The sequence below is a fragment of the Mirounga angustirostris genome, unplaced genomic scaffold, assembly GCF_029215605.1.
Source record: "Mirounga angustirostris isolate CCGP_5_RB_7025 unplaced genomic scaffold, mMirAng1.0.hap1 SCAF_10, whole genome shotgun sequence".
In the NCBI taxonomy this organism is placed as follows: Eukaryota; Metazoa; Chordata; class Mammalia; order Carnivora; family Phocidae; genus Mirounga; species Mirounga angustirostris.
Window position 1 is genome coordinate 51,788,216 of NW_026991718.1, and position 15,072 is coordinate 51,803,287.

Consider the following 15,072-nt stretch of genomic DNA (forward strand, 5'->3'; position numbering starts at 1 on the left):
TCTGAGCACCACATCTCTTTTTTATCCTCTCTTTGCAATGTCAGGTTGGGAAAATTTCTTTGTTTTTGCTATCAGCTGGGGATGTAATTAGGATGCCAGTAATTTTAATATGAGCCTCATATTGGTTCATCAAGGAAAATGTGCTACAAAGATCACATAAAGTATTCCAGGTCAAATTTATCTTATTCATCCAGTCAGCAAATACTTTTTCCTTTTCTTAAATTTTTTTAAATTAACTTAACTCCCAGCGTGGGGCTTGAACTCAGGACTCTGAGATCAAGTCTCATGCTCTACCGACCTAGCCAGCCAGGCATTCCAGTCAGCAAATACTTACAGATTGCTTGATATGTCCCAAACACTAAGGATATAAACATGAATGAGATCCTGTCCTTGCCCTCAAGATGTTTATGATCTGGAGAGGGGTACTAACAAGTAAATAGATTCGCAGTACAGTAAGTTAATGTATTAGGATATGAGTAAGCAGAGGATGCTATGGGCTTAGAAGAGGGTCCTTGATTCAGCCTTGGAGGGGATCCAGAAAGGCTACCTAGAGAAGTTGGCATTCAGACTGAGTCCCAAGTTGGCAAATTGCAAGGTGAATGGCAGGAAAGGATAACTCTGAGAAGGGAAACAAAGGCCTAAAGACCGAGAGTGCACAGTCCATTCAGAAATTGAAGGCGTTTCAGAAAGGATGTTTGCATGATCCAGTTTTTGGTGATTATTGTTCTACTGCTTCAGAAGTGTACATTATGAAGACTTGATTATGCTTACTAGAGCACAGAAAGTTCATCTTATTTTGTAGCAGTGATTCGCTTTTAAGATGACATCAGAAATTGTACTTCTGGTCTAGAGATTCTAAGGAGAAAATGTACATAAAGCAGTTTTTGAATTAGCAAATGATTGTTAACCCTCTGTGAGTAAAGGAAAGAAGGTATAGGGCATAGCATATCCCTTTCTTATCCAAGTTTTGGATTTGATTGTGTTCTGCTTTGTTTTCAAGGGGTGTGTGTGTGTGTGTGTGGAAATTTAGGGTCTTAGCTGGTTAGGATGTTTGAGTTAGGGAGGAGGGAAAGGAGTTCAAGAATAATTGCTACTTTATGGCAGAACAAAAGAAATACATTTAAATAGCTCATTTCTCTGATCCCACCTACTGAGCACAAGCAAGACTTAGTTGGGAACTTTGTTTCAGAGACAAAATTAATTCAACCAGACAAAGCATTTGTTCAGCATTATTTGCTGTGTGAAATCTTTTGTGTCCGGATTAAGCACATTGATTTTTGTTTTTTGTTTTTTGAGACATGGTTATAGTTGCATTAAATAAAAACCTTATGTATATTCATTAGACAATACTGGGATTTTACCTTCATTAAAAGACAAGTACTATGTGGAGTAGGGAAGAAGGTGCTTAGAAAGTAGCACACAGATTCAGTGGTCATTTCTCAGTCATCTTTTTTTTTTTTTTAATTTTTTTTTAAAAGATTTTTATTTATTTATTCATGAGAGACAGAGAGAGAGAAAGGCAGAGGGAGAAGCAGGCTCCCAAGGAGCAGAGAGCCCGATGCGGGACTCGATCCCAGGACCCTGGGATCATGACCTGAGCCGAAGGCAGACGCTCAACCATCTGAGCCACCCAGGCGCCCCATTTCTCAGTCATCTTGACCTCTCTGTGGCACCTGACACTCCCTCCTTGCACATTAGTTTCATTTGGCTTCCAGGATGCCACTCCCTTGGTTTTCCCCCTGCCTCACTGGCCCGTCCTTCTCCACCTCATCCCCCTTTTTTGGCTTCTCATCTCCAGCCCCCTTTTGAGTCCTCCTTATCTTCTTAGTCTCTAATGATGGAGTACTCAGATCAGTCTATGCATCCCTTCTCTGTTTACACTCATTCCCTAGGTGCTCTCTTTCAAGACTTTATTTTTTTATTTTTATTTATTTATTTATTTTAAATATTTTATTTATTTATTTGACAGAGAGAGACACAGCGAGAGAGGGAACACAAGCTGAGGGACTGGGAGAGGGAGAAGCAGGCTTCCCGCCGAGCAGGGAGCCCGATGTGGGGCTTGATCCCAGGACCCTGAGATCATGACCTGAGCCGAAGGCAGACGCCCAACGGCTGAGCCACCCAACGGCTGAGCCACCCAGGTGCCCCTCTTTCAAGATTTTAAATACCATTTGTACCCTGACAATTCTCAAGTGTATATCATTTGTACTGTTTCTGGGAGGGCAGGATTGCTGATAGCTCACTGCATTACTGGCTTTTTGAGTTACAGTTTCTGTTTGGTCTTGTCTTATTAGAGCAGGAGTTTCTTTAAAATCCTGTTACCAGTCTGGGTTCATTTAGATATCTTCTAGGAACCCTCTATCATAGCCACTTCTTCTCAGCATAAGTGAAGGAGTTTACTATCTTTACCTTCCTCCATATCTGAAAATTCTTATCCAGAAACCCTGGTCACCCACGTACTAGCTATTTGGTCTTGAACCTCTCAGAACCTCAGTTTCTGCACTTGTCAAATGGAGATAATGATGAATGACACTTACCTTCTTGTGAGGATTAAAGACTGATTTTGAGAATGGGGGAGTGGAAAGGGGAAAGAGATAGAGGACAATTTTTTTTTCTTTTTGTGGGGGCAGAGGGAGAAGGAGAGAGAGAGAATATCAAGCAGACTCTACACCCAGCATGGAACCCGACATGGGGCTTGATCTCACGACCCTGAGATCATGACCTGAGCCCAAATCCAAGAGTTGGACACTTAACCGACTGAGCCACCCAGGCGCCCCGAGGACAGTTTCTTTTTTCTTTAGTGAATAGTGTATATTTCTATTTTGGAAAAAAAAAATTTTAAAGATTTTATTTATTTATTTATTTATTTATTTATTTATTTATTTATTTTTTAATTTTTATCTGCTTATTTATCAGAGACAGCACAAGCAGGGGGAGCTGGAGGCAGAGGGAGAAGTAGGCTCCCTGCTGAGCAAGGAGCCCGATGCAGGACTCAATCCCAGGACCCTGGGATCATGACCTGAGCCAAAGGCAGATGTCCTACCAACTGAGCCACCCAGGCATCCCAAAGATTTATTTATTTTAGAGAGAGAGAGCAGGATTGAGAGCATGCACGGGGGAGTAGGGAAGGACAGAGAGAGAATCTCAAGCAGACTCCCTACTGAGCATGGGGCCCAATCGAGTGTGGGGCCCAATCAAGCGTGGGGCTCAATCCCACAACCCTGATATCAGGACCTGAGCCTAAATCAAGAATTGGACGCTCAACTGACTGAGCCACCCAGGCATCTCTTGAAAAATATTTTTAACATGCGTATGTTTCTTTTCTAGCGAGATTAGTGAAGATTTTATTTTTAAAAACAAAGATGTTAATATATTGTTTTTTATAGAGTGGGAGGGTTTTGTTTTGTTTTTTGGTGCAAAATGGTGATTTTATTAAAGCATGGGGATAGGACCCATGGGCAGAAAGAGCTGCTTTAGGGTAGGAGGTTTTTTTTTCTTTTTACAGATTTTATTTATTTATTTGTCAGAGAGAGCACAAGCAGGGGGAACGGCAGGCAGAGGGAGAAGCAGGCTCCCTGCTGAGCAAGGAGTCCAGTGCGGGACTCCATCCCAGGAGCCTGGGATCATGACCTAAGCCTGAGGCAGCCGCTTAACTGACTGAGCTACTCAAGCGTTCTAGAGTAGGAGATTTTTAGAAAATACTTCCTTGTCTTTCCACCCAGATACTTACTTCTGTATTATGAGGGCAGTGAAATACTAGAACCCCACCCCAGGCTGCCAGGTGAGCTGGTATGTAGGTATAGGCAAACAACCATTTCCTTTAAGTGAAGTTGGAACTCAGGAAGTAGTATTTGAAGAGTAGCAAAGGGATTGATGATAATAATAGCAGCAGTAATAGTAATGGCTAACTGATGAACCAGGTACTTTATGTAGATTGTCTTCTTTTTATAGCCTAGCAACCACATGAAGGCTGGTGCTATGAGAAATAGAGCAGTGCAGACTTCCTGCCCTGACTTCTCAGCTTTGTCAGTAATTAGCTGAATGGCCTTGAATTAGAAAACTGCCTCTTTTTCCTTATCTAGAAAATGAGCATAATAATAGTACCTGCCTCATAAGGTTGTGATGATTAAATAATGTAAACCATGTAAAGCGCTTAGCATAGTGCTTGGCACATAGAAAGTGCTCACTATGGGGTACCTGGGTGGCTCAGTCGGTTAAGTGGCTGCTTTCAGCTCAGGTCATGATCCCAGGGTCCTGGCATCGAGCCCCACATTGGGCTCCTTGCTGAGTGGGGAGCCTGCTTCTCCCCTGCCTGTCATTACCCATGCTTGTGCTTGCTCTTTCCTTCTCTCTCTCTCTGTCTCTCTCTGTCAAATAAATAAAATCTTTATTTTTATTTTTTTTTAAAGATTTTATTTATTTATTTGACAGAGAGAGACAAAGTGAGAGAGGGAACACAAGCAGGGGGAATGGGAGAGGGAGAAGCAGGCTTCCTGTTGAGCAGGGAGCGCAATGCTGGGCTCAATCCCAGGACGCAAGGATCATGACCTGAGCCGAAGGCAGACGCCTAACGACTGAGCCACCCAGGCACCCCTAAATAAAATCTTAAAAGAAAAAAAAAAGAAAGTGCTCACTAAATGTCACATTACAATAATTAAAGCAGTTGGAGAAGCAGAGGCTTAGAAAGAGGTAAGGTATGCCTAAGTGACATAGCAAATAAATGACAGAACAGTAATTTGCTCCTGGGCAAACTCCAGGGCTCTTGTTTCTTTCTTTCTTTCCAGATAGGCTCCACACCCAGCATGGGACTTGAACTCACGACTCTGAGTTCAAGAGTTGCATGCTGTACCAACTGAGCCCGCCAGGCACTCCGTCCAGTGCTCTTGTTTCTTACCATTATACTGTACCACCATCATGGATTGAAGGGAAGAGATTGGGCATGAACTGTATTTTGTCCAACTTGAGAGGTGAGCATAGATCTGAAGGTCACAATGGGTTCAGACCTATGTAAGCTTTATTTGTGATCTTAAGCATCTTATCACCATAGCATGTACTGGTTATTCTCTGAAGTGATTTTTCCCTAGATCCAAAGAAATCAAAGAGTGATGGGTCATTTTTGGTCTTCTGCTGAGGGGTTGAGTGTTCCCTGGCTGGGGCCAGGAAATGGAGCTGAATAAACACCTGTATCTTACTGCTTTTGGACCTAAGTAGGAGCTTTTCCTGTCTCTTGTTACTATGATTGTGTTTCCTAATACAACTGGTAATGATAAGAAGCAGAGCAGTGTATACATCGAGCACTTTATGTGCCATGCATTTGACATGGGTTGTCTCATCTATTCCTTAATGTAACCCTAGAAGCTAGTCACTCTTATCCCTATTTTATAGAAACAAAGAGATTAGGAAACATGCTTAAACTCACATAGTCAGTGCTGGGATTTGAATATGCAATCTGGCTCTAGAGTCTACATTCTTAACCTCTACACTCTACCGTTTCTATTCTTTCCTTACCTGTCTAAAGCACATAGTATGGGGCAGATGGCTTAGTAGGGCCAGTCCTATTTTTCCCATCTGAAAAATGGAAAGCTTTTGACTACTGGGCTAGAAATAAGGAGGCCTGTGATCTTGTCTTAACCTTGTCACCAACATCCAGGACTTCACTTTCCTCAGCCTTATTGTCCTCATTCATTAAACAAAAGGGTCACTCTAGATGGTCTCTTAGATCCCTTTTAACTCTGATGTTCTGATGGACTTTTTGAAGTGAGGAGAATAATATTTGCTCAGCTCCTTGATTTTGGAGTGGTGGTATTTGTGAGATTTTAGGGACCCTCTTTGTGCAAGGGAGGATGCCAGATTTCAGGACAGAGAATACTGCCTTCCTGAAGAAGGTAGGGCTGGGCTCTTTTTTTGAGGCTGGTTGCCTAGGGAACCTAGCCTCCGGCCAGCAACAGTCAGGAATGCTTTGGTTGAGAGTTGGGTACAGATAACTAAAACAAGCAGCACATTTAGGTTTCACTTTCCACCCTCCCCTGCCCCCCCCACCCCCCAGCTACCTTTCCTTTAAAGCTCCCAGTTTTATACACTTTCTGTATGTTAGTACTTTGTTAAGAAGTTTGCTATTTAATCTTCATAGTAATCTTATCAGATAAGTGTACTATTTTAAATTCGCAGATAATGAAAGCGAGGCAAATAGAGTTAAATAATTTGTCTATAGTTACTCAAGTGGAAAGTGGTATCCAACCCACTGTATTGTACTGCCTGATTGGAACTTAAAAAAAAAAAGCAGAGGGAGGACTCTATTTATTAATGATGTTTGTTTTGGTTTTGTTTTATTTAGAATGATAGACTCTTGGAGCTGGAAAGGGCCTTTGCGGTAATAGTCAATCTCCTTGTCTCCTGTCTGCCATCTAGTTACAGGAATGCTTTCCATTATCCCCCTGACAGATGATCACCCAAGTTCTTTTTGAATGTTTCCATTGCTGGGGAGCTCATCACTTCTTGAGGAATCCCATTATATGTTGAATAGCTCTCTCTGGTAAGATATTATTTCTTGTTTTGAATTGAAATCTAATTGAGATGACTTCTCATCAGTTTTAGGCCTGTTCCCTGGAACCGTGCAGGATAAATATAATCTATCTTTCACATGCCAATCTTGTGAATGTTTGAATACACTCTTCCTATTTATAAGGCATTTTGCAGTTTTCTCATAGCATCTAAACTTGATTTCAATTTGGATTGGTCTGCACAAAAGCAGTCTCTGTTTTTTACTGCTTTACAAGTACAGCCTTGCAACAGCAAATCTATACTTCATTTCTTATGGTTAGGCACAAAATACGGGCCCTTCCCACATCTTTGGAGAATGAATGGATAGTGAGCTGAGTCTCTACAATTGTATATGAGTCTGGAGGGTTTGCAGTCTCCTACTTTTGTTATCTCTAGGACATTAGACTGTCAGAGCTTCACGCTGTCAGAGCTCACAAAATGGCTGGAAGTTTATCCGGGCATTTGACAAAACTGCATTTACTTCATCAGGCCACTAGGTGATGAACAACTCACAAACCTAGACTTAAAGGATGGTTGTGTATAGGACAGTTTCTGTTTATACTTGGAAAGGCCGTCAGAAGTCATCTGGTACAGCCTCATTAAAAGGTCTTTTTTGGGGGAGGGAAAACATGTCTTGTGTACACTTTGTCTTTCCCAGCTTTGCTTCAGTTTTAAATATTAATTTGAATAGGATGCTTCTTCTCTGAGTGATTTCTTTTCTTTTTTTAAAAATTTTTATTTATTTATTTATTTTAAAGATCTTATTTATTTATTTATTTTGACAGAGAGAGACACAGCAAGAGAGGGAACACAAGCAGGGGGAGTGGGAGAGGGAGAAGCAGGCTTCCCGCTGAGCAAGGAGCCCGATGCAGGGCTCGATCCCAGGACCCCGGGATCATGACCTGAGCCGAAGGCAGACGCTTAACGACTGAGCTACCCAGGTGCCCCTTGGTTTGTGTCTTTTTAAAATAACTCTGCCTGCCACTTGTTGAACTGTTTAGACTTAAAAATTTGTCTTTTCTTAGTTCAAGGAAGTTTTATCGCTTTCCTTCCATCTGTTTCCAACCTCCTTACTTTACAGATGAAGAAACCAAGTCCAGAAAGGTTAAGTGACTTGTTCAAGGTCACTCAGCTAGTTAATAGTGAACCTCAAACAAATAACTTGATTTCTTTGATGAACTAGACTTTCATTGTATTGACTATTGCTCTGTTGAGAGAGCCATCATGAAAAACGTGGAAATTTTTTAGTGAGACAGGGATTTTGCTGAGGGTTCGTGAGGAGATGAAGGAGGAGGAAGAGATGATAAAGTTCATTACGATTAAAATATGGCCCATTTGGGGTGCCTGGGTGGCTCAGTCAGTTGGGTGTCTGACTCTTGGTTTTTGCTCGGGTTGTGATCTCAGGGTCATGGGATTGAGCCCTGCATTACAGAGTCTTCTTGGGATTCTCTCCCTGTCTTTCTCCCTCCCTATCTGCCCCTCCCTCCCTCTAGGATAAATAAATAAAATCTTTAAAAAAATGTGGCCAATTTGAAGGACTATAAAATTCACAAGGTATCTCAGTTACTAGAGTTACCCCAGAGCTCTAAAACTTAATAAAGCTAGGAAGTTGAGTGAATACTTGGAGAATTAGATATCTAATTGTCAGGAGTTGGATAAGCATGGTCATGCCCTGTTGTAAATATTGGAAAACATGTAAGTATCTGAAAGCTTGGAGACAGGCATCATAAACTATCTTATCAGTGGTCTGGTTTCTGTTTTGAATTACAGCCTGGGACCCTTTTCTACTGGGAACCACCTGTTCCTGGCTTTGTTGATCTTTGGATTTCCCCAGCTCTCAGTCCCTTTCAGTTTTGAAATGAAACCTACCCCAGAGGGTGAGGTCAGGTACTGAGAGGACTTTGACAGCTCACACCAGGTTGTTTTTTTCTAGAGTCTGGTATGTGACTGTGTGAAGTGTAAGGCTCAGCAGGCTGTGATATAGACTGATTGATGGTGAATCAGCTGTTGGGTAAGGCCCAGGTAGTGCTATTTCTTTGGGTAACCAGGAAAACACGTAGACCAAATATGTTGTCTTTCATCCTTAGACAGTTGAAAGTTAAGAGTACAGTCATCAGAGATCTGCCATGATCTTGCTGCCTTTGGTTTACTGAAGAAGGAAAGGCATTATTTCAGTGTCTTTTCTCATTTTTAGAGCCTCCTTTCTTTTCAGGAAGGAGCCAAGTCCTTGGCTTCTTTCTGCTGCTCCAGCTTCTAAACGTTTATACTGTGCCTCCTGGAATTGCTGCTTTGATGTGAAGTGACTCCTCTAGATACCCCTAGACACACATACCCTCATGTCCTGACCCCAACCCCTTCCCGGAATTTGGCTTCCCTCTTCCCTTTGTTGTGAAACTGGTTTCCATGATACTCTAGCGCTTTGCTTGGAATCTTTATAAGCAGTACTGGCTCTTTCTTTAACTTAGCCCATACCACTTCCCCCTGATTTTGCCTGACTGTCCCCCAGCCACATCCCTCAGTACTACAAAGCTGCTTGTAGACCTTCAAATACTTTTTTTCTATTGAGATTTTTACTGGCCAGCAAGGCCACCTGATTCCTGTCCTTAAGGTTGGCATCTATACTCATTCTCCCATGGTGGTGGTGGTGGTGGTTTTTTTAAGATTTTATTTTTTTAGGTAATCTTTGCATCAATATTGGGCTCAAACTCCCAACCCCAAGATCAAGAGACGCATGTTCTACTGACTGAGCCAGCCGGGTGCCCCATGTTTGTTTAAGACTTTGGTGTCTGACCTCTCCTCCTGGGACTCTGGCCCAGGCTAGGGGATTGGTGGTCAGGCTTGGCCTGGGTCTAGTGATTCAGGGTATACCATGGACTTAGGGAGCTTCATGTTAATATCTTAGATGTGGGGAGATGGGAAGCTTTAAGATCTGAACACCAAGGCCATTGGGAGTGGAAGGGACAAAGAAAATTTAGCATCTGAAACAATGGATATTCTTTGTAGGCTCCCTCTTCTCCCATTTGTAAGCTCCCATTTAAAAAAAAAAATTAAGAGGGTTTTTTAGAACAGTTTTAGGTTCACAGCTAAATTGAAGGGAAGATACAAAGATTCCCGTTATTACTGTACTTGAGTAAGCTCTGTGCCCAAGGTGGGGCTCAAACTCACGACCCTGAGGTCAAGAATCACATGCTCTACCTACCAACTGAGCCAGTCAGGCGCCCTGAGATTCCCATTATTTTTTGAAAAGTTGATCTTTAGCTTTATAGGGAATGTAGTAACATAATCTAAAAAAAATTAAAATCTGTAGATTATTTTGAATTCTCCTGCTCCCCCCACACCCATTTCAGTTATTTTTGTATTCCTCAGAGGTGGTAACCTGTTAGTGTTTGGAATTTGTACATACCAGACTTTTTTTCTCTGTGTTTACATACATATGTATGAACCCAGAAAAGTGTTATTTTTGTGTCTTATTTATACAAATGGGGTCACATTTTATGGATCATTTTGGTATTTCTTTGATTCAGTAAGGTACCTTGACAATATTTCATATTGGTACATAAAGATACTTCTCATTGATTTTGGCTACTGTATAATATTTTCTAGTATAGATATGCTGTATTTAGCTATTTTCCTATTGAGAGACATTAAGGTATTTCCAATTTTTTGTTGTTATAAAGGATTCTTGTTGTGTTTTAAGTGTCAGCGTTCTCTTCCTAGGCCTTTTCTTTTCTCATACTCTTCCTGGGTGATCTCAACCCTTCTGACAGCTCCACTTAACCATCTACATATGGATGATGCCCAAATCTTTCTCCAGACCAGTGTCCAGCTTGCTCATGTGGACAGCATCACGGGGATGTTTTGCATACTCGCCATCATGCAGCCTCCTGCTTTTCCCACTTGCCTCATCCAGTGTCCTGTCACATGGTAAATAGCACGCAGTTATTAGGCCCAAAGGCTAGTAGTTATTGTCAGACTTCCCTTTCCTTCCACAGTCAACAACCAGCCTGTCACTGGGACTTTTCCTCCGTAGTGTTTCTTGGATCCAGTTGCTTTCTTTCCTTCTTCATTGCCACTACCTTGTACCTTAGTTTTATGACTTATAAAATAGAATACTTGTGAGTATTAAATAAATTAATAACATGTAAAATGTTTAGAAAAATAGATCAGCACGCAGTAAGTGCTATGTGAATGTTGGTTGTTGTCATCATCATCATCATCGTTGTTGTTGGGTTCTTCTCATCTAAGTGTACATAATACATTTTCATCTCTACCTCCAGTCTTGATTTTATCCTTCCCCACCTTCATTTCACTCTGCACATTGCAGTCAGAGTGATCTTTATAATATATACGAATGATCATGGTCTAACTTTCCTGCTTAAGAAACTTCAGTGATCTTGCCATTGGACTTTTACATGAATTGTCACCCCCACCTAGAAGGCTTTTTCCCTTGATCTTTTAATTACTGTTTTTTGGGGGTTTGTTGTTGTTTTGAGATATATGTTTTTATTTATTTTTATTTTTTCTAAAGGTGTTATTTATTTGACAGAGAGAGAACACAAGCGGGGGAGCAGCAGCGGGAGAGGGAGAAGCAGGCTCCCCACTGAGCAGGGAGTCCGATGCAGCTCAATCCCAGGACCCTGGGATCATGACTTGAGCCAAAGGCAGACACTTAACCAACTGAACCATCCAGACGCCCTGAGATCTCTGTTTTTAAATGTCATGTCCTCAGAAAGGTCCTCCCCTGACCACCTAATTATTCCAAAGTAGCCACCCATATCCTTTCTATCACATAATCTATTTTAATTCTTTCCATAGCACTTATTAATATGTGATATTTTTCTAGTTTATCCATGTATTTTATATAGTCTCCTTCAATTAATTTTTATTTATTTATTTATTTTTTTAAGTAGGCTGCACGCCCAGCCTCAGATCAAGAGTCACAAGCTTTACTGACTGAACCAGCCAGGCACCCCTGGTCTCCTCCAGTTAGAATTAAATTCTCTGATGGGGCGCCTGGGTGGCTCAGTCGGTTAAGCGTCTGCCTTCGGCTCAGGTCATGATCCCAGGGTCCTGGGATCGAGCCCTGCGTCAGGCTCCCTGCTCAGTAGAGAGTCTGCTTCTCCCTCTCCCTCTGCCTGCCTCTCTGCCTACTTGTGCTCCCTATCTCTGTCAAATAAATAAATAAAAATCTTTAAAAAAATAAAACTGTTAACCTTTAAAAAAAAAAAAGAATTAAATTCTCTGAGAACAGGGATGTTGTCTGTTTTTTTCACTGTTATATTTCTAGTATGGATAACAATGTCTGGTACATTGTAGGCACTCAGTGCACACTTGTGAAGTGAATTATAAAACAGTTTCATATGTCTTATGAGGCCTTTTTTGGTCTCTCCAGCATCTTCTGCTTCAGGACACCCTCTGCTTTGGCCTCTCCATCCCCCAGCTCATCTCTTCAGATGTGTTTTCTTGCTGCAAGACCTTTGCATATGCTGTTCCCTCTACTTAGAACACTTTTTTTTTTTTTTAAGATTTTATTTATTTATTTGAGAGAGAGAGAATGAGAGAGAGAACATGAGAGGGGGGAGGGTCAGAGGGAGAAGCAGACTCCCCGCAGAGCAGGGAGCCTGATGCGGGACTCGATCCAGGGACTCCAGGATCATGACCCGAGCCGAAGGCAGTCACCCAACCAACTGAGCCACCCAGGCGTGCCTAGAACACTTTTCCTCAAGCGCCCAGCCACTGCCTGGGTATCTCCTATTTATCCTTCAAGTTTCAGCTTAGGTGTAACTTCACTTGACTGCCCTTCTTAGTCTTACAGCTCTACATGCATTACCTTTAATTATACATACTGTAATTATTTGTCTGTCTCCCTCACTAGATGGTAAGTTTTGTTGGGCAAAGGCCTGTGTCTTGCTCACCATGTATTAGTCGTAACCGCTGTGGGCTGGAAGCATCTCTTGAGGTGGGGTGCTGGGTAGGGCTACCCAGACTACCAATTGAGTGCTAAGAAGGTGCGTCTTCGAATGCCAGGGTAAGGTCTAGGCATTTGGCCCTGGCTCATTGTCATTCTCCTTATTCCATCTTTGGTGATTCCAGTGTTGGCCTGGATGAGCTATCTAACATGCTTGAGAGGAATCATCTAATACACTTGTCTCTCTCTGAGACGTATTCATAAAAATCAGTGTAGCTGGCAGAGGACTTGCCCATGAATGGGGCCTGAGTGCTGAGGATAAAAGTTGGGGATCTGGGTAGGCAGATTATTTACTCTGAGTGGCTGATGGCAGAATAACTGAGAGTGGAGTGGAATTCTAAGCAAGGAAGGAAGCAAAAGGCCTTAGGGATAAGGTGAGGCAAAGATGAAACAGGAAGCTGAATCATTAAGTCAGAAACCTAGAGAATCAGGATAATGGGTGGAGTGTACGAAAGGACAGGGCAAGCAGTTCACGATTAGGGCCATAAATAATCTTGGGGATTACTTAAATCATCTTTTGGCATTCTTACCTCTTTAGTGTGGAACCAGCTTTTGGATTAGAAGAAGGATCAGGTAGTTGACATATAAAGGTTTGAGCTAGATTGCATATTACTTTGTATTTTATGTGTTAATTACCTGAAAGTCAAATCCTCAGAAATCCTACTGTACCTTTTCCCCCACGCTTCAGTTTCTGCTCCCTCTTAAATATAGTAGGTTTAACTAGCTAATTTTTGAAAAAGTTTCCTGTATAGAAGCCTGTAGCAATCCTGGTGTTCCGCTAAGGTAGGCTGAGGATATTCCCTTCAGGTAGGGTGAGCACTCCTTCAGGCCGTACCTCCTCCCACCAGATCATGCATAGGAGCTGGCCTTAGCAGCCTCAGGAATTCAGGACTCTGCCTAGCCTGAATCTGTGGATTTCTCTCTGAATTTTGGGGAGGGACATGGGAGTGTAAAATATAGGGTGGCATTCTGTCAGTGAGGCATAGTAGGAGTGGGAGAAGATTGGCTGGGTGTGCACAGATGGAGGATCTGAAGGTGTATAGGCAGTGGGCTTCAAAGTTTCTGACCTGGAATGGTCCTTGAATTTATGGCAGTATTAGGTTGCTTTAATGTGTCAAGTAGAGAATCTTGGTGAGTGGTGCCTGTCATCAGCCCTTGGAGGTGTTCTGTATATTTTTCTGTGTGGCCTGGAGGTCTTCTATAGACTGACTGGTAGCTGGCATCTTGGTGGGTGCTTGGTGAGGGGGAATCATGGGGATAGGAACAATACATACTGAAGAGAGGTATATTCTCTTTTGAAGGTTGGATAGAGTGATTGTGTGCACATCCTGGGCAGTCTAAGGGACTCAGAGCCCCTGCTCCCTGTCTTTGACTCCTCTTGTTCTCTAAGCCTCATGCTTTGATGTCCTGCCTTTTATTTTCTGCTTTGGTACCTTCAAATTTCATAATCCGTTCTGACTCCTCTTTCTAGATTACTCCATGTCCAGCTTGATTCTTGGTTCTACATGGTCCCCTAATTTTGACATTGCCAGCCACCTTCATGGAGGGCCTTCTCCGTTAGTCCTGTCTGTAGAACTGTGATTTTGAAGCTTTAATGCATCAGAAATACCCATGGGGGCAAAAGAGGAGTGTGCTGGATACTTATTTAAAATGCAGATTCCTGGGGCGCCTGGGTGGCTCAGTCATTAAGCATCTATCTGCCTTCGGCTCAGGTCATGGTCCCAGGGCCCTGGGATCCAGCCCCGCATTGGGCTCCCTGCTCGGCGGGAAGCCTCTTCTCCCTCTCCCACTTCCCCTGCTTGTGTTCCTGATCTCGCTGTGTCTCTCTCTGTCAAATAAAAAAAAAAGATTAAAAAAAATAAATAAAATGCAGATTCCTGGGGGTGCCTGGCTGGCTCAATCAGAAGAGCATGTGACTCTTGATCTTGGGGTTATGAGTTTGAGCCCCACATTGGGTGTAGACCTTACTTAAAAAAATAAAAAAATAAAGTAAAACGCAAATTTCCGACCTCTACTCCCTAGCTTTTCTGATTCAGTAGGTATAAGGTGGTGATCAGGAATCTGCATTTTTTTTTTTTTTTAAGATTTTATTTATTTATTTGACAGAGACAGAGACAGTGAGAGCAGGAACACAAGCAGGGGGAGTGGGAGAGGGAGAAGCAGGCTTCCTGCTGAGCCGGGAGCCCGATGCGGGACTCGATCCCAGGACCCTGGGATCATGACCTGAGCCGAAGGCAGTCGCTTAACCAACTGAGCCACCCAGGTGCCCAGGAATCTGCATTTTGATTGGCCTCCCAGATGACTTTGACTACAGTCATCATCTGCAGACCATATTTGGAGACACTGACAGGGGATTCTGCTGACCTCCCATCCCTAAAGGGGAAGAATAGGGTTTTGAACCCTTTACTTGGATTTAAATGTCCTAGGAAACTTAGTCTGTCATCCAGTGGGAATAACGGATAACTATCTCTGTGTACCAGCATCTCATCTCGTTGCCACAGTAGATGCAGAGCCAGATGAGGTGTAGAAGGCCTTAATGACTAACCCATGGCAGGTCAGCACCT

General features: G+C 42.5%; 1 protein-coding gene across 49 annotated transcripts in view; it reads left to right on the forward strand.

Annotated features, from left to right (window-relative positions):
• The window catches only part of ASPRV1 (aspartic peptidase retroviral like 1), a 110,961-nt gene that overhangs the window by 5,752 nt on the left and 90,137 nt on the right, over positions 1 to 15,072 (forward strand). For 38 of the 49 annotated variants that reach the window (XR_010405631.1, XR_010405602.1, XR_010405603.1 and 35 more), the window contains exons 4-6: positions 4,785 to 4,967; positions 6,409 to 6,532; positions 7,326 to 7,491. The exons of 2 other annotated variants lie outside the window; for them this stretch is intronic. The gene's annotated coding sequence lies outside the window, so the exon portion shown is untranslated. Of the gene's footprint in view, positions 1 to 1,969; positions 2,142 to 4,784; positions 4,968 to 6,334; positions 6,533 to 7,325; positions 7,492 to 7,930; positions 10,465 to 15,072 lie in introns of those variants that run through there. 9 more of the 49 variants (XR_010405605.1, XR_010405638.1, XR_010405611.1 and 6 more) reach the window with 8 other exon arrangements.